This window comes from Cygnus atratus, chromosome 1, assembly GCF_013377495.2.
Source record: "Cygnus atratus isolate AKBS03 ecotype Queensland, Australia chromosome 1, CAtr_DNAZoo_HiC_assembly, whole genome shotgun sequence".
In the NCBI taxonomy this organism is placed as follows: Eukaryota; Metazoa; Chordata; class Aves; order Anseriformes; family Anatidae; genus Cygnus; species Cygnus atratus.
This window is the reverse complement of record NC_066362.1, coordinates 21,000,782-21,024,583: the sequence shown is the minus strand read 5'-3', so window position 1 is coordinate 21,024,583 and position 23,802 is coordinate 21,000,782. Positions and strand designations below refer to the sequence as shown.

The 23,802-nt window shown below is 37.6% G+C and overlaps 1 long non-coding RNA gene across 1 annotated transcript; it reads left to right on the top strand.

Annotated features, from left to right (window-relative positions):
- Positions 1-2,168: 2,168 nt before the first annotated feature.
- On the top strand, positions 2,169-6,534 carry LOC118254277 (uncharacterized). The gene is made up of 5 exons (XR_004780638.2): positions 2,169-2,271; positions 2,714-2,819; positions 3,714-3,949; positions 6,200-6,277; positions 6,382-6,534. It is a non-coding gene; the product is annotated as an uncharacterized LOC118254277 (long non-coding RNA).
- Positions 6,535-23,802: the final 17,268 nt, after the last annotated feature.

The window sequence follows — 23,802 nt, the reverse complement described above, 5'->3', positions numbered from 1 at the left end:
AAGTATGAACATGTTTCAGCAGTTTAATAGTAATCAGGTATTCTAACCATAAATAATCAGATGTTTTATTTAGTTTCAAAAATAGGCACATACAGAATACAGAGAAATGTTTTCAAGTTTGGCCATCTGACATATATTGTTGTGTTCAGTTAGTGCAGGTAGCTCTAGTATCCCTTCCGAGAAGAAAGTATTGGCATTACATTTGAAATAGCGTCTAGCCTAAGCTAGCTGATAATAGGTCTGCCATGCCTTTTTATTCAAGGAACCTGGAAAATATAATCTTAAATGGAAGAACCAATAATGTTGTGTAGAGGCATTCAAGGTAGCTGGCTTAAGCTGCTGATTACTGTGGATGCTAATTTTGCAGTGCTGCCAGGATTTTATGTTAACATTATTGAACAAAAGGCTAAAGTATTTTTTAATTTAAAACTACTGAAGTATAAAATTGAACTATTAGACTTTCCATGGGTTTAAGTGGACAAAGAGAATATTATGTCAAAGGCTCAATTCAGTCACCTTCAAGCCATTACACCTTTTGAAATTTGAAGCAGTAAGTTGCTGTGGTCTATTATTTTAGGCTGAAGTTGTTCTCACATGGTTTCTACTACAACCCTTAAATAAACTTTATTCTTCATTGCATTCAATACCAAATATTAGCACAGAAAACTTCAAATGAGTCCGTTCCCTCCTGTGTGTCACTCAACCTGCTCAAAGAACGTGTTTTTGGGTAGCCTAATTGCATAAAGATAGAGAACTTGGCCACTAATTTTAACCTAGCATAACCTTGTAATTCTTCACACCTCAGCAAGCACAGGATTACAGCACAGTGTGGAGCAGTCTGCTAACACCCTGTCCTCTTTCTTGTGCTCGGGGCAGAACTGAAGCTGCACTACCTGGGCATTTCACATGCATGCATTGCTTCTGTTCTCTGTTTATTGTTTACAAAATAGATAAACTACAGAGTAGTGCATTGCTGTTCAAAAGTTTGCCAGTGACTTTATCCCACCCTGTGAGCCTGGTTATGGAGTGTGTGTGATGGCTTATTGACCTAATTGTGCTACAGCTAGAACAGTGTAAGTGGAAGAGAATTTAGCTGTGACTTGAGGATTGGTGCTGTTCACTTGACCATGTGATATATTTTGCAATATGAGCTAAGTCCGGTTCTTTTCAGAGCTTGAGTACTGGCCTATATCCCCAGAGAACAGGGCAGGATATTGAGGAGCCCTCAACAATGAAATCCAATGCACAGGAGATCTAAGTCCTACAGCGAACTGAACAACGGTAGCAAACATGGAGCTCTCCTTATGAATTTAGACAAGTGTGTGTATGAAGTTTTAAGGAGCTACGGCACAATTGTGGGAGAAAACTGTGCCTCATTACATGCATCGCCAGGCATCACCCTTCCCCTTCTGGCAGAACTCAGCCATCAGGTACATCAAGTGATTTTTCTGGCCTTTACATGTGTCAGAATTTAGAGACTGTAGCTACAACAAGAAAGATAGATATACATATAAATTTTTAAGAGCCAATCTCATTTGCTGCTGCACAGTAAGTTTAAAAAGAGACCTAGACGGATTGCAATGCAGTCACTTGTGAAGATGGGACAGTGGACTGGATCAATGCTTTAATCAAAATGTTTGAGGCTTTTATTGCATTCCAATGGAGGAAAAATGCTTTTGAGCACCATGTGTTCAACACTTGCAACCAAATAGCAGATGAAATATTTGATTCATTTGCAGCAGACCTTTGATTACTTTCCAGAAAATGCTTGACTGTTTTTTTTGATGAGATCACTGCTAAAGTTGTTGAGAACAAATTGTGGTATAGGCTGAATGTTATTCCTACTGCTATTTTGTATATTTTCTCCTCTTAAGGAAGAGTAGACTAGAAATCTTTTCCTCTTCTTCTGGAGATGTAAGCTGTTAATGTTTGAATTATGCGAAGTGTGATGTAGGAGACAAAATCCACAGGGTACTAACTGGCGCAAGGTGGCAATTCATACAACAAATGGATAATCTGGGTAATTTGTGTGCTCCCTAGAGAAATGCCAGACTTATGGGAACTGGGACCACTGAATCCAGTTCTCCATGTTGATAGAAATTGCTTTTCCATTTTTAGAAAAGAGTATCTAACCCTGGCATTCTACATATTGCTAATATCAGCAAGAATTATGTGAAGATGCTGAGTGCTTCATCTGACCAAGACTATAAATAGTGCATCTTGTCTCCCTGTGTGAATCCTACTTTGGGTGGTATGATCTTCATAAAAAAGGTGCAATCTCTTTCCTTTAGCTGCATGAGCCTGTGCATGACTTGCATATAATTAATTTAGGAAAAGGAAGTGGGATAAAGGAAAAGTAGGGCAGCAGAACGTTTATAGTAGATGTAAACTCTAATGATTACACAAATAATCCAGTTGAGAAGAGATCATATAATATGACAAAATTAAACTAAGCTGGATGACAAGTGTATTTAAAGAGGCACATCCTTTGTTTAGAATTTCAAGCAGGAAGCTACATGTGGATCAGGCAAAAATCAGCTAAACCGTATGTGTCATATCTTTCGATGATATTTCTCCATTTTTCTGTGAGAGGATAGATTTTTTTTTAAATTTTTTTTTAAAGAATATATTTGAAACACAGACATATTTTTTGTAAGTTTTGTAAAATAATAATTTTCTAACTGTGTTTCTTCCCTCATGTTTCCTGAGGCAGAGTTCTGGGAAAGTTAGGCTGTGCCTCATTCCTGCCTGGCTTTGTTCTCTCCCAGCAGAGAAATGTTCAACAAGAAGGAGCAAAACGCAATTCTGCTTGATTGCAGGTGAATACGCAAAGTACCACAGACATGACATACTGATACCTAAGGACTCTTCTCTCCTATGTCTCTATAGTTCTGAATTGATGGATCTGCCCTCCTCCTCCTTTTCTCGGGCACACTAGCTGGTAGGGATTTTCTCCATTTAGTGCATCAAGTAAAAGCATATCAGAGTTTACAGCAGCAAAATCTCTCTGTTGGAACCATACACATAGGCACAAGATTCAGTGAAGCTGCACCATGTGGAAGAAGGTGAATAAAGGGATTAAAAAGCATAATGTTACTTCTCCAAATAGTAGCAGATGGCAGGGACTAGCAGGTCAAATTAGTTTCCTGTTGGTGGTGAAAAAAAAATCAATGACTCAGAGTCTTTTTACCTTCTCATTTCAATTATGTTTTCCGGTTCCCAGAGAGAGTTACACACAACTTGTTGGCAGTTCTTGTTTTCAGGCGTCTCAGTAATTATGTTGAAGCAGCTCAGCCCCAGGAATGAGGGTAGAGATGCTAACCATGACTATCTGAACAGCCTAAATTGTTCTCGAAATGAACTCATCTTGCCACTACATGTAAAAATCTCAAACCTTTCTCAAAAAAATGAGTTCTGTAGTGGAGTTTTGATCTTCCAGGAATATCAGGCCCAGGTTCAGATCAGAGTGCCGTCATGCATCTTTCTGTTTCATGGATACAATAACTAGCTAAGTACTCAGTACCCTAAACATGTGAAAGTCAGAGACAGGAACCAAAACCCTGTGAACAAAAAATATTTTCTTCCACTCCTTATACTCCTTTCTTCATGTATTTAAAAGACAAACCTATTAAATGTCAAACAAAATAATTATGCCCTGAATTTTTCCAGAGTTATGCTATTTCTAAACTATTTGTCTTTTCCTTTCTCCATAGAGTTTTGCAGTTGTTGTCTTCACCTAGCTCTTCAAAGCTGACCTCATAATGGAGGTTAAAGAAAAGAAGAAACAATTTCTGTTTTCTCCATGAAAAAGTGTCTCTGTGGGAGGAGAGCTGCACATTGCTGGAGCACGAAGGAGCATGTTGCAGAATGAAACCAGGCTGTTGCACAAAGAAGCCAGCAATGGTGATGGAATTGCTGAGTGTCTGGAAGGAAGAGGTATGAAACAAAGGTATAAAAAGCTAAGTGGTGTTAGGAGAAAGCTAAGAATATGACTGGAAGTTTGAGTATTTGAGTAATAGCTTGGAGTTCACAACGGAGAACAGTACTGTACACATGACCATCCCTGGAAGTGTTCATCCGGGTTGGATGGGGCCTTGAGCAACCTGGTCTAGAGGGAGGTGTCCCTGCCCATGGCAGAGGGGTAGGAACTAGATGATCTTTAAGTCCCTCCCAACCCAAACCATTCTATGATTCTGTGACAAAATATGAAAAAAAAAAAGAAAAAAAAAAGCTTTCCTAGCAGTCATGAAGGGTGGATAGACCTTGCTCTATAAAGGTGAAGAATAGAGTCAAGGTTGCTAATTAAAACATCAATGTTCAGGTGTCTCCACCTGGGTGAGTTATCAAGGCTTTCATTAGAGTTAAGAGAACTACTCAATATAATCCAGGGAACCTCAAGAGCAATACAACTGACCAGCTGACCTGTCAGTTTCTGTTTTAGAGTGAGCTGAGAGCATAGACTAAATCTCAGTTAACTGAAATGAATCTCATTCTGGATGCTCAGCCCAAACTATGACCTGATTTCTCTTTGCTATCAACGGGGAGTGATCAGTCTTGTAGAAGGATGTTCTCATTCCCAAAATAGGCTGTTGGCCCCTATTTTAGGCTGTCTGTCTCAGACCAAAGACTTGATCTTGCTGCTCACCCACAGGTATTCAGATGCTTGAGATGCCTAAGGGTTTCTTATCTAGTATCCAGACACTGCACCAGAAGGGCATGGGTCTTCTATTGCTACTGTGTCATATCTGCCAGACACAAGCATTTCAAACAGGACTACCTATGTGTAGACAACTGAACTGAGCATGAAGGTCTATTTTATACTATTGATTAAAATGTCTTTCATCCTAACTCTTCACAATTTATTTCATGACATAGTTCCTGGAATTATATAGCTCTGAAGGCTATTTTTCTGCTTCCTGATAAAAATGTGACAGATTGACTGTTTATTATAGCTCTGTACATATCAACTAAGAAAAAAAAAAGCCACATAATAACTATTCTATGGATCACCCATCCAGAAGATGGTTTATAACAAGTGCTGTGGTGTGATAGTGGACACAAATTTTGCATAACTGAAAATGGTTACTGATCTCAACTTTATGATAGAGTCATGTAAATGTAGTCAATAGGGTAAAAAACAACATTGCTGCTTGCAAAATTGTCTCAAGACTCAATATAATATTTCTTCAAAGGCTGCAATATACTTTGAAAATGAACTTTTTTTTTTTGTTTGTTTTTTACATACTAGCTGATACTGTTATAAAGACAATAGATAGATGCAGAGTTGTTAAAGGAAAATACTGTAATGTACTTAGAGTGCATTTTGTGTAGATGGCATGTTTGAGTATGCAGCTAAGGATTACCCCTTGAGAATCTGTGTGCGTCCTTGTTCTAGAATACTTCTTGATTTTATATACTTTCTTGATTTTCTGTGTGCTAGGAAAATATATGGAACAAAAAATATGAAAATAACATGAAAGTGGGCATCCTATTTTAATTAGAAAGCAATTGCATGGCAACATTAAAGTGACCAGCTCTGTCATGAAACTGAAAAGCTGGGATCAGTACTGGGCATAGAATTTATACAGGCAATTGTAGATTATTTGTTCTAACATTAGTTGCTTGGGGAGAAAAAGCCCTATTTTAGTGGAAAGGACAAATATCACAACCTCAGCATTGTTAGTGTTTAAAGTCTTGACACTGGCAATGGATCATGTTTGTAATGACATTCTTCAGACAAGGTGGAATTCAGAGCAGAAGCTCTCGTCAAAGAAGTAAAAAACCCAATTGCATCTCACAGAAAATATAAATTTCCTTAATAAGCTAGTTAGCTTCAGGCCAAGGAAGGCTTAAGGACATTACTCTGTCTGCTATTCTATATTAGTATTTTATCATATTATTGTGTCTGTGACATAACTAACTCATTTGGCAGAGATATAACACTATTATTCCTCACCAGAAATTTCAGAAAGTAAAAATAAAGGCATGTGGGGAGCTTCTATGTTACAGTTTCAGACAAATCTATAGCCACTATAAGTATAAAAAAAAGCTGGATGACAGAGAGGTAAGCAAATTAAATTACACACTATTAGATGCTCTGTGTATTACACATTGGTGGATAATGAGTGCAACTAATAGATATTTTGAAACCACAAACACAATGCAAACTCACTCCATTTTTGTTTTGTTCTATGAACAGATCATCAGATATCAGAAAACACAATACAGACTGCCACAATTTAGAAATGACTATGCACTGTCTCATAATTCACAGTGGGTAATGTAATTAAAAATCATTACTTCTATTAATGACAAAGAAAATAAGTCATATACATATTTATTATTAGCAGAATATAATTTAATACATTTTTTTTTCTTCAGAATTGGATATTCTACAGAAAAAGACACAATCAAAAGAGAAAAGGAAAAAGCTGATCTTTTTATTAAACCATAAGTTGGAAGTCATCCAAAGATAACACTTGTATGGTAATTGATGTAGAGGTTATGAGACAGCAAGCCAAGGAGATACACAAAAGGTTGACACATCCATGTGTGAATTGTATGGAGTGTTTGTTTTCTGTGTTAAAAGACATCAATGTGCACTCCTCCTGAATGTATTCAGAAAAAAAAAATTAAAAGACAAAGGGAAACAGAGACCTAACATGCCTCATTATTACATATTCTATCTTTCTGTCTCTTTGTCCCAGTCTCTTCAATCAGACCGTCACAACATTTTCATAACTTTGTCATCATTATACACAAGCGGAATATCAAAGATGAAAGAAGGGATTGAAATAAGGTGACTGCAGAGTATGCATGTCATTTGGTCATGTCAGTAGTTGCTAATTAACTTATCCTGTGTCTTATCACTGTACAGTGCGTGTCATACATACAGCCCAGTGATGAGCTGTTCATCAGATATTCAGTTGAAATTAACTCTGGCATCTTAAACCACAGAATCAACTAGCTTGAGAAGAGAATATTGTAAATAATTAGTTTCTTCCTCCATTGCAATTACTCTAATGTGTACTTATAACCACCCAAATTACTATAAGCCACCTCCTATACAACATGCTTATTCTCAGTTTTTCCCTTAATTCTGTCCCAGTTTACAACATATCAGTATATTAAATACAGAGCTGTTATAGTGACTATTTTCCTTTATTGAGTTTTCTTTTTAATGTCTGTACTTTTAAGTAAGCCTTGAAGTGTTTGCTCTCTGCTGCCTCCTGAACAAGCAACGTCTGAGATTGTATGCATGTTTTTGTTTTGTCTGAAGAGATCAAGGCAATAGAGAGATTTAAATTTTATTAAATTGTAAAATGGGAATTTCTTCCTTAAAAGGAAAGGAAAGTGAGGGAGTTTTTAGTATCAATTGAATTGAATAATCATTTTCTTACTGACACAAAACAGCACGAACTTCTTAAAAGTGTAGATCCACCTAATTCTTCTTATGAAGACCCTACTGACAAAGAATGGTCTTTAAAAATTACTCTGAACTGGATAGCTGCCTTTACATCATAGAATCACAGAATCACAGAATATCTTGAGTTGGAAGGGACCCATAAGGATCATCAAGTCCAACTCCTGGCACCGCACAGGTCTGCCCAAAGTTTAGACCATGTGACTAAGTGCACAGTCCAATCTCTTCTTAAATTCAGACAGGCTTGGTGCAGTGACTACTTCACTGGGGAGCCTGTTCCAGTGTGCAACCACCCTCTCGGTGAAGAACCTCTTCCTGATGTCCAGCCTAAACTTCCCCTGCCTCAGCTTGACACCATTCCCACGGGTCCTATCACTGGTGTTTACAGTGAATAGGTCACCTGCCTCTCCACTCCCCCTCGCGAGGAAGTTGTAGACTGCGATGAGGTCCCCCCTCAGCCTCCTCTTCTCCAGCCTGAACAGGCCAAGTGACCTCAGCCGCTCCTCATATGTCTTCCCCTCTAGGCCCTTCACCATCTTTGTCACCCTCCTCTGCACACTCTCCAACAGTTTAATGTCCTTTTTGTACTGTGGTGCCCAGAACTGCACACAGTACTCGAGGTGAGGCCGGACCAGTGCAGAGTAGAGCGGGACAATCACTTCCCTTGACCAACTAGTGATGCCGTGCTTGATGCACCCCAGGATACGGTTGGCCCTCCTGGCTGCCAGGGCACACTGCTGGCTCATATTCAACTTGCTGTCAACCACAACCCCCAGATCTCTCTCTGTGGGGCTGCTCCCCAGCATCTCATCGCCCAGTCTGTACGTATAGCCAGGGTTGCCCCGTCCCAGGTGCAGGACCCGGCACTTGCCTTTGTTAAACTTCATGTGGTTGGTGATCGCCCAGCTCTCCAATCTGTCCAGATCTCTCTGCAAGGCCTTTCCACCCTCATCAGAGTCCACAACTACTCCAAGTTTGGTGTCGTTGGCAAATTTGCTCAAAACACCTTCTAGTCCTACATCCAAATCATTTATAAAGACATTGAAGAGGACTGGTCCTAAAGTGGAGCCTTGAGGGACCCCACTAGTGACCATCCGCCAGCCAGATGTGGCCCCATTAACCACAACCCTTTGAGCCCTGCCCGTCAGCCAATTGCTCACCCATCGTACGATGGTTTTGTTAAGTTGTATTCTGGACATTTTGTCCAGTAGGATCCTATGGGAAACCATGTCAAAAGCCTTGCTGAAGTCCAAAAAGATCACATCAGCTGGTTTCCCTTGATTGACTAGATGGGTGATCTTATCATAAAAGGAAATCAAATTTGTTAGGCAGGACCTACCCCTCATGAATAGCAACCTCTTAAAATATCACCATGTTTATGCACCATGTGACTGTGCCTAAGAAGGGAGCAAGGACTGCTGGCTCTGTATACACCCAGGGCTCTGCCAAGCAAATTTGGGTCTTTCCATCTAGCACCTCTTCGCATGTGATTAAAATTGAACAAAAAATATCTGGAGATGTTTCTGTTGGGTAATGCTAATTCTACAGCATGAAATAATTCTGGTAAACTGTGCCTATTCTGTCAGATCTCTGGGAGGTGTCAGCATTTGAGAATCTGAACCCAGTAGCCCAGGGGCTTCCAGGCAGTGGACCCAGGCAGCCACCAGCCTGTTTTGGGTTTTCCCAAACTGTAATTTTTAAAGTTTCTGTTATGTATTCATTTTCCATTTTGCTCTTTCAATACTTACTTTTTGTTGTTGTTTTTGTTAATTTTTTGAAAAAATTCTCAAGGTATGCCTGTACTGATGGGAGTCATGGAGTTGCTGGGTTTAAAAGGAAAGTTTGCTGACAGCTACCATTAAGTTGTGCATGTGCAGTGGTGGAGAGTTTGTGGAAGCCTGTCACATCAGGACCTGCAAAGCTATGGCTGTATTTCAATGTTGGAGCCAACACCCAAAAGGTCTGAGGAATGAATGTCTTACATTTTTCACTTTGTTATAAAAAAATCCACAATACCACTCACAACCTTTTCACATTGATTCACCTTTTCACTTGCACCTTTTTCACATCGATTCTCTCTGAGAAAAACATTAATACCAGATTTTTTCCAAAAGGGTGGAGATTCCTTTTTTTTTTTTTTCCCTATTAATTTGACCTTTTCTGCCTCAAAAATGTAGGCATGATAGTGTAAAGATGTGGACATGTGGGTAGTAAATAATGAGCAGAATCATCCCCCGCTGCTGGAGTCCCATCAGGAGAAGTTTAGGGTGGTTGGGATGTGCTCAGAGGGAAGGTGCTGCCAGGACAATCATGTATGTGGTGGGCTGCCTTGTGAAGAGCACTCCTTTGAGAGCACAATAGTGACAAGCTCATTCATTACAGTCACAAAGAAGTTTTGCAAAGTAGGCTGAGGACAGTTTCTGAGGCAACATCAAATGACTTGGAGGTTAGGAGTGAATTAGCAGCAGACAGAAATCCTTAATAAAAGCAATGTTTCTGCTTCCTTTCTTGTGTGGGCTTGCAAAGCTCTGGAGTCCAAGCTTCCTGAGTCAGATTTATTTCTCATGGTTGACTGAGGGGGTAGGCTGGGGAACTAGAGGATTATCTGAGGTAAATGCACTCATGAGCTGATTACTCAGATTGTATTCCTGCCTAATTGGGTTTTCATTTGATGCAGGATGTCACCCAGCTTCCACTGAAGTCAGGGGAAAGACTCTCTTTGAATTCAGCTGCCTTTGGATCTGCTCTGGGTGCAGAGTGCTGGCACCTACTTCAGCTGTCAAAAATTTTGGTTCCTGTCATATAAATGACAGGAGATAAAGCCCGATTTAAAGACAGAGAAGGAAATTTAAATATGTTTCAACATTTGCTGCATTTGGAAGCTGAAATGCTGCCAGCAATTTGAGGTGTGTTTTCATATGCTGTACAAGCTTGCATTTTTGTTTGTTTTTAATACAATAGAACAATAGTCAACAGACTGTGGCCTTAGACTCAGACACTGACAATTCTTTACGCTTACCCTTTACAACCATGTGAAGCTCTGACTTTGCACATTTGGTATTTACATCTTATCTTATCTTATCTTATTTTATCTTATCACAATTATTCGGATATTAGCTTGGGAAATGAAAGCAATAATACATGTTGGCATATATGATGCTGTGTTTTTGCCTCATTTCTTCTTTTCCTTTCTATTTAATTTCTATTCAATATTAAAACAGTGGTAACCTGTGACCACTTGTTCTGGGAACTACATATGAATACATATGTCGGTGTGCCCATGTCTAGTTATAAATACATGCTGCAGGAAACCAATATCTGAACCCAGGAATTCACTATGAAATTATGAGGTTGGCACAGTGAAAAAATAGATGAAGCACAGTGAGGCACAATTATTTCCTCTTTTTCACTTCAGTGCAGGGAGAAATGATCTAGGTGTTTTGTTTTTAGGCAAGTATGACATCTTTCAAAGAGGTACAATTCTTCTATCATCTATTGATTAGCAGAAAAATTAGAAAGCCAATATACTTTCCAGAAGCTGGCAAACTCTGCACCTAAAGGGAGGTGTTATAAAGTTTTGCACAAAATACTAGAGGCTTTGCTCAAGGGAAGGCAGAAATATCAACATACTGATCACCAGTGTAGCAATAGGTTAAGGTCAAAAGAGTAAATTAGACAATGAGCTGAACTTCTGCTCTCCTTTGCTGTAAAAGGAGTGAATATGAGTAACTAAGATGACATTAGCTCCTTAATTTCTAATTTCCTATAATAGAATTACATTGATAAAACTCTTCTCCTTGTTTGGAAATTGTAGAGGTAGATCCCTGCATAATAAGATTTCTCAATTTGCATGCAGATTAAATTGACCTATTTGCACCCCCAGGGTGCAGCGAGTGTAATCTGCAGAAAATTTGGGAATTCCTGCTGTATCTAATGTCAGGGAGTGACGGTTGCACACTGTGGTACTGTGGAAGCTCCTCAAAATGCTGGGAGCATTCAAACGATTGCTAGACTCTTTCACTGAAAATATATAAATATATTTTTCTGCCCAGGATGTGTTTGTGTGGGAAGAAAGAAGACAGATAGGTAGTCTGGTCATGTGTCCCTATTGTATCTGTATTTGGAGTTCTGAAAAGGCCAGTGGCTACAATTTTTTGACAAGGAATAATTGCCTCAGAGCTATCAACACATTTGCCTTTATTTCCTTAACAGGGGTAACTTGCAACTGCCATGTCTTTAAGATTAAGTCTTCCACTCCTGCTTTAATACTGTGCTTCATCAATCACATGGAAGTGTGGAAAGTTCAGCTGCAGGCGACCTTGGGAGAAGGAAAATAATTTAGGGGGAATTAAAAATGAATTTTGTCAAATCAAAAATAAAGAGACAGTTCTTTTAAAGAAGGTACGAATACAGGGGTTGACTGGAACTGGTAGCCTGGATACTATTTTAAGAAAATTTTATTGTATTTTTATTTCTGTCTGGAGCAAACTTGGAAAGGACTAGAAATATCAGAGGAATTGGCCCTATGCCAATAGTGATTTTTTTTAAGAACAACACTTCATTGTTTTCACACACATTGACAGCTTTTCTTTGGTCTTCAAAATTATATTTAGACACAGATTGATTTAAAATGCTTTCTTTAGAAACTAATGGTAGGAAGCTTGTTTCATTTTGCCAAAAAGTTTGTATGTGGGAGGAAGGGAGGAATCTTGTAAAGTTTGGAGGCTGATGTATTGTACACAAGGACCACCCTTCATTGAATGAAAAAGCAAAAGTTTAAAGCCTTTCAGGCCTTTCTTAGACTGGGTATGGATCTGTCAGCATTGTCGGTACAATTTATTCACACTATTCAAGTGCTTATGAAAGCTACTGAACAGCCTGATCTATAAGTGACTGAACAGACAACACTCTAGAGCTTTGAGTAAAATAAAAAGCCACTGTTTCAGGCTCCATGCATCACAACTAGTGCTTTCTAGGAACACAGCCAGTCTAAATAAAACACAATCTTGCTGTAATTTTATACAACACTTGAAAAGAAGATGAAGGCTGTGCCATGCCATTCAAAAATGCTTCTCTCCCACATTTTTCCATAACCAAGTGATAATTTGACTTGACAATATGCATGCCAGATTTAATTATGCTTTCATATTCTGCTTTCCATTAACTATTATACTTTCCTTTGTTAGCTGATCATCCTACAACATTTCATTTTCCAGTGCCAGAATTTCCTGATGCCTCATTTACTTGCTTTGGAAAAATAACATCTAGCCTAGGTGTTTGATCTATTATGCATTTGTGAAGGATGTATTCTAACGAATACACAGTTAATCCATTGAGTCTGACCATCACTTCACAGTATAAGGCTAAGAGGGCAAGTGTTTTTGATGGCTGAAACTAAAATGCAAGTACCCATCCTTGTATCTATTTTGGGTGCATATGGCATTTTTATGTGAGGTGAGGATACTAGGAACCACCAAGGGCAAAATATAGCCTTCATTCATGTACACTGAAAAAAAAAAACAACTCTCTGAAGTGCATAGAACTTACTCTTCCTGTAACACCTCTCTGGCTGGGAGAGCCATACCAGAAAGGTTTTATCAAATTGTCTGGAGGATGCTAACTTGGTTGAAGACATGAAACAGCCTGACAGTTAATGAATTTGATATACTTTGGAAGCTTTCCTTTGGATTATGGCCATGGCATATTTTATTTTATTTCTGTTTGAACTGGTACTGTAAAGACCTCACTTGTATACCTAGATTATTTTCTATTATATTTAATGGAAAATTTCCTGACTAGATACTGTATAAAGCTCAAGATTTTGTTCACTTCTTTACTTCTTTTTATGGACAAGATGATGATGATGATGATGATGATGATGATGATGATTATTATATTATTATTATTATTATTATTATTATTAGTCTCTGCATGGGCAAATCTTCCACTAGACCAGGTTGCCCAAAGCCCAATCAAACCTGGCTTACACTTCCAGGGATAGGGCATCCAGAACTTCTGGGCAGCCTGTTCCAGTGCATTGTCACCATCATAATGAAGAATTTCTTCCTTATACCTAATCTAAATTTATCCTCTTTTAATTTAAAACCATTACCCCTTGTCCTGTCACTATACTTCCTGATGAAATGTCCCTTCCCATTTTTTCTGTAGGCCCCCTTTAGTACTACAAGGCTGCTCTAAGGTCTCCCTGGAGCCTTCTCTTCTCCAGCCTGAACATCACCAGCTCTCTCAGCCTTTCTTCATAGGAGAGGTGTTCCAGCCCTCTGATCATCTTTGTGGCCCTCCTCTGGACCTGCTTCAACAGGTCCATGTCTTTCTAATGTTGGGGGCCCCAGAGATGAACGTATTAGTCCAGACGGGGTCTCACATGAGCAGAGCAGAGGAGGAGAATCACCTCCATTGAGGTGTCGTGTAAATCTGCATTTTCACTGCTAAAGAGTGGTATATCTGAATATTACATTCTTTAGAATAATTTAATTCTAGTATCTTGGATATTCCAAATTAATGGTGTCTAAACTGCTGTAGATAGTCTTATACTGAATATAGGTTTTCAGAATAGTTTAATCTGTGAAATCATTTATTATCATGCCTTGACAAAACAAACAAACAAAAAAAACTATACATTCCTAAACTGCTGCTTTTAAAAATTGTTCTAAAATAGGACCTGTTTCCAATTGCAATCCCCAGTGTTCAAAAATGATGGTACCAGCTTAAAAATTATAAGCTGCAAACATAAATAAATTGCAGGGTCTTTTTTGTATTTTGAACATTTAGGTTTCATATTTTCAAGCAATTTTTTCTCAAACCACAAGTGTGGATGATTCATTTTATTTTAACAGAATATAGATGAGAAGAGATAACCACAATAACATGACTCTAGGAGGAGAAAACAACAATTCTCATGAGTTTAAAATATAATCATGAAAATTTGCACTGCTGGATTCTCCAAAAAGGCTGCTTTTTATTATTATGCTGAAATAAAATTATTTAACTGTAGCAGGAATATAGTTTTCTTTGTAAACCAGATTAAGCTGAAATTGGCTTCCATTAAAGTAAGCAATGAACATCAAGACTTACTGACATGAGAGTTAATATTTTGCTGAGGTAAAGCCAAAGTCTACATTCATTTTGAAGGGCAGTAAATCTTCAGTTTTCCACAACATTAAGTCTGTAAATGTCATGTATTAATTTCCTTTATTTATCTTTCTACCACAAATACTAACTAAAAAGAAAATGCACTGCATAGTGGAATCAGGTATAAAAGTACTTCAAAAACACTGAACAATGAAGTAAATAGATTGGCTCTGAAACAACTAAACAAAAATCTGATTCTGTTATACAAATTTGCACACGCCAGAGCCAGATTTTCTCTATTGATGTTTTCTGAGCTTGATAGCTATTGTCTGTCAGTGAAAATATATTTCTTTATGCTAACCATTGCGTGGCACTGATGACAGGATATTTCTCAGGTCACCAGGAACTATGTGTGCATGCTGCAATGATCAGTAACACCTTCTGTTATGCGTGAAACAAAGCCAAGAGGAAAGCAAGACAGCCTATGGAGGACTTTTATGATGAATCCCAGACACAACATCTGTAGGTCAGGTTGTAGTCTTCATTCTTTGAACTTTCTGATTGCATAAAAGCAGAAGATTGCTTTTTCAACTTCGCGTCTGACCTGAGTCACAGTGACCCAAGATCTCAACTCTGATGCTCATGACGTGCAACTGCTCGCTTTCAGCCCTCTGGTCTGAAGCATGGCCTCCTTCACACTTCCATAACCTAACATACCCTCTAGGACTGGGCTTCTATGCAGCTTCTGTTTCAGTGCATGAACCCATTTTGACCCCCCTTTTTCTGTACTGACTACATTTCAGCCTTATTATTATTATTTTTTTTCTGGATGTTTCTATATCTGAGTTCTGTAAATATCTTTTGAAAACATGGTGAGACTTATGGTCATTTTTCTCTAATTTTTTTTTTTTCAAAATCAGGTAGATAATTTTAGTCCAAATTTAATTACAAAATTACATATACATAGTTAATAAAAAAGTATAAATGACCCCTTTTTGATATTCCTTTTCCCAAAATAGATTGACCGAAAGTGGCAATCAGTCATCCTTAATTACACAGACTGTGACAGAAGAAATGCTTTCTAGCTTCTGTTCCCTGTTTTTTTTTTTTTTTTTTTCCTCTCTCTGTAAAAAAGGACAAGCAGAAATGGAGATATTTATCTGCAATGTGTACCCAAACTCCCATTATAGTCAGGGGTGATACAGGAAGTGTAACAAGTACAATCTAGACTGTGATTCTTAGTCTAAAACGGATATCTAAAATTGCTTTGCAAAGTGCTTATTCTCACTGCTTGTGAAGAAAGTCTGGAATAGCTGTCTAGTTTCAGAATCCACTTCGTTTGCAGTTAGTCATGAAGTCACGAGATAAATCCCATTCCAGGCCTTCCCATTCTAAGCCTTCCCATTCTCAGTCTTTTTTATGGTTTAAGTATGAAATTCTCCTGAACAACTGAACTAAGTTGTCCATTAGCTAACTGAGCTAATATCAACCTGACATGGTGGTGGTAGGACACCAGCTGGTCTTCTGTATTGTCTAGTGTTGGGTTAGAATACGATTTCCCAAGCATCCATTTAATGTTTAAAATTGACTGAAGAAATCAATCGAAAAGAAAATCTATTGAATGCCTTCTGAATACAACCTAATAATAATAGGCAAACAATTGCTGATAAAACCCAGCAATTGCTGACATATTAATATCAGAATTTCTCTCACTTTTTTTTTTTTTAAAGAGAAACTAATTATTTACTGTTGATGTTTTACTGACATCTTCATTCCTATAACATGAAAATAAAGGAATAATAGGAGTTATTATGATATAAAATTATTCAGACTATATTTTATGAAAATAATAGAAAAGTTCTTTTCAAGATTGTAATAGAAAAGAAAGAGAAGAACAGGGAATATGATATGGCAAAGCTTTAGCTAAGTGACATTATGTTTCCATTACAAGGAAATGCTCAATAATCAAAAGATCTTATGGTGATTTCACTGATTTTATTTGTGCACTATTACTGATGGCTGAAATTTCATTCACTCACTATAATTTGCACTACTTGTACACTAGTTCACAGCTAGAACTGAAATCTACTTCTTCACTCTCTTTCTTTTTTTCCTCCTCCCTAATGGTGTCTAAAACTATAGGACATCCATACTGCAACTCAATTAATTACACATTCTGTGAAGAGTATAGGTAATGTATCTGATAGCAAGTCTTAGATCCTGAACTTTTGTCAACAAAGACATTGAAACAGGTCTCATAGACTTCACTGAGGGGATAGGTCATGAGGTGATGGAAATTTTGCTGTTGTCAATAAAGATTCCATCTTTACTATGGGAATGTGGAAATTTATAAAAGTGCTGATGGAGGATTATCACAATCTAAGTTTCACCACAGTTGCAGGACTGTAAATGTAAAGAGTTATACTCTGAACTGAAGGAATCTTGTGGGCATCATCCAAAGCAGAATAATGAATGGGTAGGAGGGCTGCATTGTAGCTTTACTCTGTTTCCTCTCTGACGCTTGTTAGGTCAATCTAAACATTTGTCTAAAGCAGTTCTAAGAAGAACCTTTTTCTATTCCTGGAAAAGATGTATGTTCCCGCCCCCCCCCCTACCCCCCCCCCAGCCATGTGCTTTGTGTTTTGTAGCTGATGTCTGTGCAATCCTTCATGAGTATTTTTCCGTCTTAGTCAAATAAGTTTCTCTGCTACAGCATAATATTTTTTTTTTTTGAGAGGATTAGAAAGAAGGAGAAGAAGGTTTGAAATGAGAAAAATCCCAAGGAAAATAGAGAACATTAGAGGAATAAATGATTACAGAGAAGGTCTGCTCAAGGGGTACAATTAAGAACTACGGTGAAAGGAGGAGATTGACTTGGCATGGGACAAAAAAAAAAACTGATTTTGGAATATTTCTTTCTGAGTCCCACAGGTGTCTTTAAGAGAGGGATATCTTTAAATTTTCTTCATCAAAAAGAAAGGCTCAGATTTTGGAGAAGACACTATTGCCTATTTTGATTTGTTTGCTTGGAAGAACGTGAACAATTCAAGTAGGCTTGGTTGGAAGACTTGACCAAGCTAAACATGAAACTGCTGAGGCATAATAGGAACTTTTAAAATTCCTGTTTCTGATCTTAGGGTCTGGCTTAGGGTAGACTGTACTACAGTCTGTACATTCTGGTGGAAGGTTTATTTTTAAAAAGTAACTAAAAACATGCTGTCCTCACTACATTCAGAGGAGATACACGAGATTATGATTGGAAGTGATTGTCAGCAAGCACTCATCTTACATCACTATCTACGGTGAGGCCATGGCTCCTAGTGCCACCAGAGTAGGACTTGAAATAAATATTCCAAAAGAAGAAGAAAATGTTACAGACAATCCTGTAAGCTACTTTTGGAATAAAAATAAATGTGCTAAAACGGGAGTAAGTTAATCCAATCAGTCTACTAAGTGATGTGAATGATATGGAGGAGCTAAATAAAGAATGATTACTGTTTCTTGTAACAGGAAAATATGGAGACTATTCAATGAAATTGTAAACCAGCAAATCTAAAGAAAACAAAAGGAAGTAATTTTTCCCACAATATGTAGTTAAACTGTACAACATTTTGCCACAGAATGTTGTGATAGTCAGAATATAAACTGATGGAAAAAGAGATTAGAAAAATTCATGGAATAAATCTTGGCCACAGAATTCAGCTCAGAAGGTCATAAATCTCTGATTTCTGAAAAATGAGAAAACAAATGAGCAGAAGCAGCACTATCTACTGATCAAGTTTCTGATCATCTTTTCCTATGCGTCTGCCACTGGTTACTGTCAGAAACATGATATTGGACTAAACAGACAATTTGGTATTAACTAGTATGAAAGATATTACACATTAAAAACAGAAATGGTAGAATATTTTTCTCAAAACAATAAGTTTATAAATATAGAAACAGAAAAGTCTTAGAGATTAAACAATATTTCTTTTACTCAGCAACTGTTTTTTCACAAAGAAAATGTTCCAGTAAACTTTACTGACCTAACAGTATACAATTTTTTTCCTCAGTTGTGGTTAGAAATAGTAAAGCTGAAATAAGTTATCAGTTTAAATATTTTCTATGCATTTATTCTCTGTTGAGAAAAGAGAAATGGCTTACTTGTGTCTGTTACAAAAGCACTGGTCAAGTAAGATGGGTAGCAAAAAGTGACCATCTGTCACATGTTATTTTAGTGTTAACCTTGGTCTCATAAAATGGGGCCTTCCCAACTCTCCTGTGGCAGTGTAAAGCTATTTTAATTCTACTCACACCCTCTGGGCATCAGCATGATTTGGAAACCTAATAAAGTAAGTCATCAAAGAACAACCCATGTGTCCAGAATTTGTATTACTACACTATGGGGAACCCAAGCAGTGCTATCCTTTAAGCCATATGTCTTCTAAAGCTCTATTTAAAGACATAGAAATCAATGTGATTTTGTTGGAAAGTGCCAAATAAGACTAAGTAAGAAAAGGTACGCAGAATGCTGACAGTGCACTGGAGTGTTTCTCCCACAGGAACAGAAATGTTGCTAGCTAGTTGTTCCATCTTCTTGAATCAGAAGAATCAGCCTCTGTGCATTATTTTTATATTAAAGAATGAAAACAAAACCAACCATCCAACCAACCAACCAAACAAACCACAAAACCCAAGGCTTTTCCTAGTCTGTCCCACATTTAAACGTGTTTCTAGGATGGAGAGAAGAAATACTTAACTTCAGCCCTGTCCACATTGTGTGAGAGTTAAAAGAGGCTTTGCCCATTATCTCCATGGAATACTTTGGGAAAATTTCTTAATAAGAAATTTGACATGTAGGCAAGAAGCCTGAGATAATCCTGTGCTGTTGGCTCTAGTCGTTTAACATCAATACGTAGGCTTAGACTTCCTTGATAATCATGTGAACTTAGTCATTCTAGCCCTCTACAACTATTATTTTCATCCTGAATTAACTGTTTAATAAAGATTAGATAAACCACATCCTATCAATGTTCATTTTCCTCTATCAGCTTTAATGGAAACATATGATGACTAGCTCCAATGAAGCTGCATATGCTCTGGATGTGTAAAATTAGGTGAGATGAATCTTGTGTACTGTTCCCTGACTTCCCATGTCCACCTACTGGAGCAGGTGAAAGCCTCCTTGTGTGATTACTCAAGTACTCAACATTAATTAACTTGAGAGTCCATAACTGAGCATTGACCCAGTCAATATTGTATACAAAGATATGCCCAGAAACAAAACAAGTGAGACGATTCTTAAGTAGCCAGCACTCTTCCTTTCTCTAACTATTGCTTGCATTTGTTTTCTTTTATTTGTTGGCATTTAATCCAGTGAAGTGCTAAAAATCTTAACATTTGGAAGACCCTTTCTCTTCCTCTGTGCTTCCCCTGGCACAATTGTTATAAATAAGAATATTATTAAATTCTTTTAAGGTAATACCCAACAGTCTCCATGGCTTGTCACTGTATGACAGTCACTATATGACAAGAGGCCCAGACCTACAGGCAGTTCACCTAGGACAGTACTTGACATATAAGTACTTAGACATCACCCAAATCTCAAATAAAACTGTAGAGTAATTGAGAATTAAGGACAAACATAGATTGAATAAGGAGGTAAATAGCCTACATGAACTTTAATTTAGTACAATTCTGAAATAGACCTAGACCTCAAAATATTGTTCCACTCACATTACAAATTCAACTGTAAATGAAAACATGTGCATCCTTCAGATTACCATTATTAGACCTAGGATCTTTGAATACAGTCATTTATACAAAAGATCTAGTTTCCAAGGAGAGTGTTTAAGCTCTTGCATTCTTTTTGTATAGTACACAAACATTTTGGAAGCAATATATTCTCACTTTTTTTTTATTTTTTTATTTTTTTTATAAATATTAAGGGCACATGTGGAGCACAGCTAGAGCTTAGTGAAAATGCAAACTCAGCACTTGGTAGCTTTTGTTTGAATTCTCATGGACTGGCAAGTTCAACAGTGATTAGAGTAAGAGACTGAATGTCCAGATTTATAGGCTCATTTCAGTATTTTTTTATGAATTCCTATGTATCCTATGCATAAATAAAGTTACTTATAAATAAAATTATGTAGTCTCTCATGATAGGCAAAATACACACAGAAGAGAACTCTTCCAGTTTAGCTGAGCTTTCAGTCACAAGAAAACCAGGTGAAATAAACCTAACATAGTGCTGAGCTTAAGTAAATATACTCTGACTCTCATTGGGGTTCATCATTTTGGTCTTCTCTCATCTTCTCGTGTTCACTGAATCTAAAGATTTAAACCTGTTTCTAGAATGAGGACAGGACCTTCTCCCTGGAGATCTTCAGAGATGTCAGGCTTTCTCTATTCTCTGCAGAGAGAACTGAGGAAGGCATTTCAGAGTCATAGTATCATAGGGTCATGGTATAATAAAATCATTTAGGTTGGAAGAGACCTCTAAGATCATCTGGTCCAACCGTTAACCTAGCACTGCCACGTCTACCGCTAAATCATGTCCTAAGCAAAATGTGTACAGATCCTTTAAACACCTCCAGGGATGGTGACTCAACCACTTCCCTGGGTAGCCTGTTCCAATGCTTCACAACCTTTTCAGTGAATAAATTTTTCCTAATATCCAACCTAAACCTACGCTGGTTCAACTTGAGGCCATTTCTTCTTGTCCTATCATTTGTTACTTGGGAGAAGAGACCAAACCTCACCTTGCTACATCCTCCTTTGACGTAGTTGTAGAGAGCGATAAAGTCTCCTCTGATCCTCCTTTTCTCTAAGCTAAATAATCTCAGTTCCCTCAGCTGCTCCTCATAAGACCTTTTCTCTGGACCATGCTGGCCATGATATTTCTGTTACAAGCCAGGAGGATGTTGGCCTTCTTGGCCACCTGAGCACACTTCTGGCTTATATTCAGCTGACTATCAACCAATACCCCCAGGCCCCTTTCCACCAGGCAGATTTCCAGCCACTCTTCCCCCAGCCTGTAGTGCTGCATGGGGTTGTTGAGCCCCTAGTGTAGGACTTGGCACTCAGCCTTGTTGAACCTCATACAGTTGGCCTCAGCCCATCAGTGCAGTCTATCCAGATCCCTATGTAAAGCCCTGCTACCTTCAGTCCTACCTTCAAGCAGATCACCACTTCTGCCTAACTTGTTGTCATCCGCAAACTTACTGAGGGTTTGATCAATCCCCTTGTCCAGATCATTGATAAAAATATCGAAGAGAACTACATCTGATTCATTAGTTACCTAAAACTTAAAAGCAAATTAAATGTCTGTGTAAACTGAGTTGGATCCCATCCCAGAGGTCCACCTCAGCTGCACACTTAGACAATACTGGTAGAGGAATCTTATTGTTATTATAACTGTTAATTCGTACCTTAACATGTAACTATTTTTCTAACCATGCTAATCTACATATTTTTTCAGTATTCTATTGTGCAAAATAATTAAATTGAAATACAAAACCATCCAGAATTCTTGAGAATAAAAATAGTTGTCTGCAAAATTACATGAAACAACATTTTAGTATAAACCAGGGATTTTTTTTTTCCTGTGAAAACTATTTCCATCAGTTTTCAAAAAAGTATAAAGCTATTTATTCTGAGTGGCTGCTATGATATTGGTGAGATTCAGAATGGGAGCAGTAACACAGAAGAAGATAACTTGATGGTACTTTCATTCCAAGACGGGGAAAAGTTGTGACATTAGTTTTATTATTTTTACTTTGGAACCAGATTTTTTTTTGTGATTATTTTTTGGTGATTTTTTTGGTGATTTTTTTTTTTTGTGATTAAAACAAAGAACATTAGCAAACCCTGCCTGTGGTGTTTCTGCTTTTTTATTTTCATGCCAGAAGACTCACAGTGATATAGGACAAACTATGAAGCTTTGACTGGACTAAACCTTCTCTCCTAAGCACTATGTTTCCTGAGACCATAAACTGTAAATATTTCATAATCAAAGCAGCTGATGTACTATTTGTCCTGGGTGTTTTATCCCTCTCTGTAGTGACAGATTACAAGGAGCTGATTGAAAGCCTACTGAAGTCAATATGGGTCTTTTAAACGACATCAATAGGCTTGGTATAGGTTCTTACTTCAAACCATTTGTGGCTCAGGAAAATGGTTACACTTTATCATCACAAACACATAACAAGTTTGAAAATGATATCTGCTCAGAACTAGAGCTTCTGTCTCACAAGATAGAAACAGTGGTTGTATTTTGGAGGAAATCCACAAACACAGACTGGAAGAGAAAGAAAAATGCTTTTCCAGGAGATTATATTTTTTCTTTCTTAAGGAAGCTTTTTTTTTTTTTTTTGTTGTACTATCAAAATCAATCTTGTAGAGGTGGATTGGAGGTGGAAGGGAACAGAAAATAGGGTCAAATAATATCACAACAAACAAATATCACAACAACTCAACACAAGTATGATGTGTTTGTTACATTTATGCAGTAGGAGAGGGGAAGATGAAGGTTGGACCTAAATGATCTTTAAGGTTCCTTCCAACCATTCTGTGATCCCATGGTTCTATAGCAGTGTATATTCAAACAGCATCAGGTTTGAGTGGCTGTGATTTTTTTTTTTTTTCCAGACAGAAATGATCAAAAGTTTGCTGAAAATAATAATCCATTTTGGTGTGGATAATAATAGCAACCTATGTTGATAGGAATAAAACAGTTGAAATTAGATTAATTTAAATATAAATTTCTCTCTAAAAATGAATCCTACAGAGTACTTAAGAGTGCAAGAGAAGATTTTAGGACGCTGACATACTGCCACTGGTTTTGGAAGGCTGATCCATAGGCTTTCATCTGGATCTCTTCTCTGGGAGAGAATGCCTTTTTATGCTTGTCCAAGCAAGACAGTCAACCAACTGTGAACTGTTGGATGCTCCAAAGACTCATATGTTATACAAAAGATGAGCAAATTATAGCAAAATCTTAAAATGGTCTCTAGGGCTTAATCATAACAGTGATACAGGAAGCAACAGCCTCTGCTCTTTGTTTTCCAGTCTCCTCTCTTTCAGTAGTCTGTGGTATATGACCAACACAAAGTAATTTGTACAGGGACAGTGACAGCCAAAACAAGGAGGGAACTCTCTTTATTAGAGGGGGAATTCTTTCTACCACCTTTAGGAGCTACAAGCAGTGCTGGCAGATCGTGAGAAATCTGCCTAAATTAAGGGATTCAAAATAGGTAGTTAAAATGATAAATGTTTGTAGCTTCTTCTTCTTCCTTTTTTTT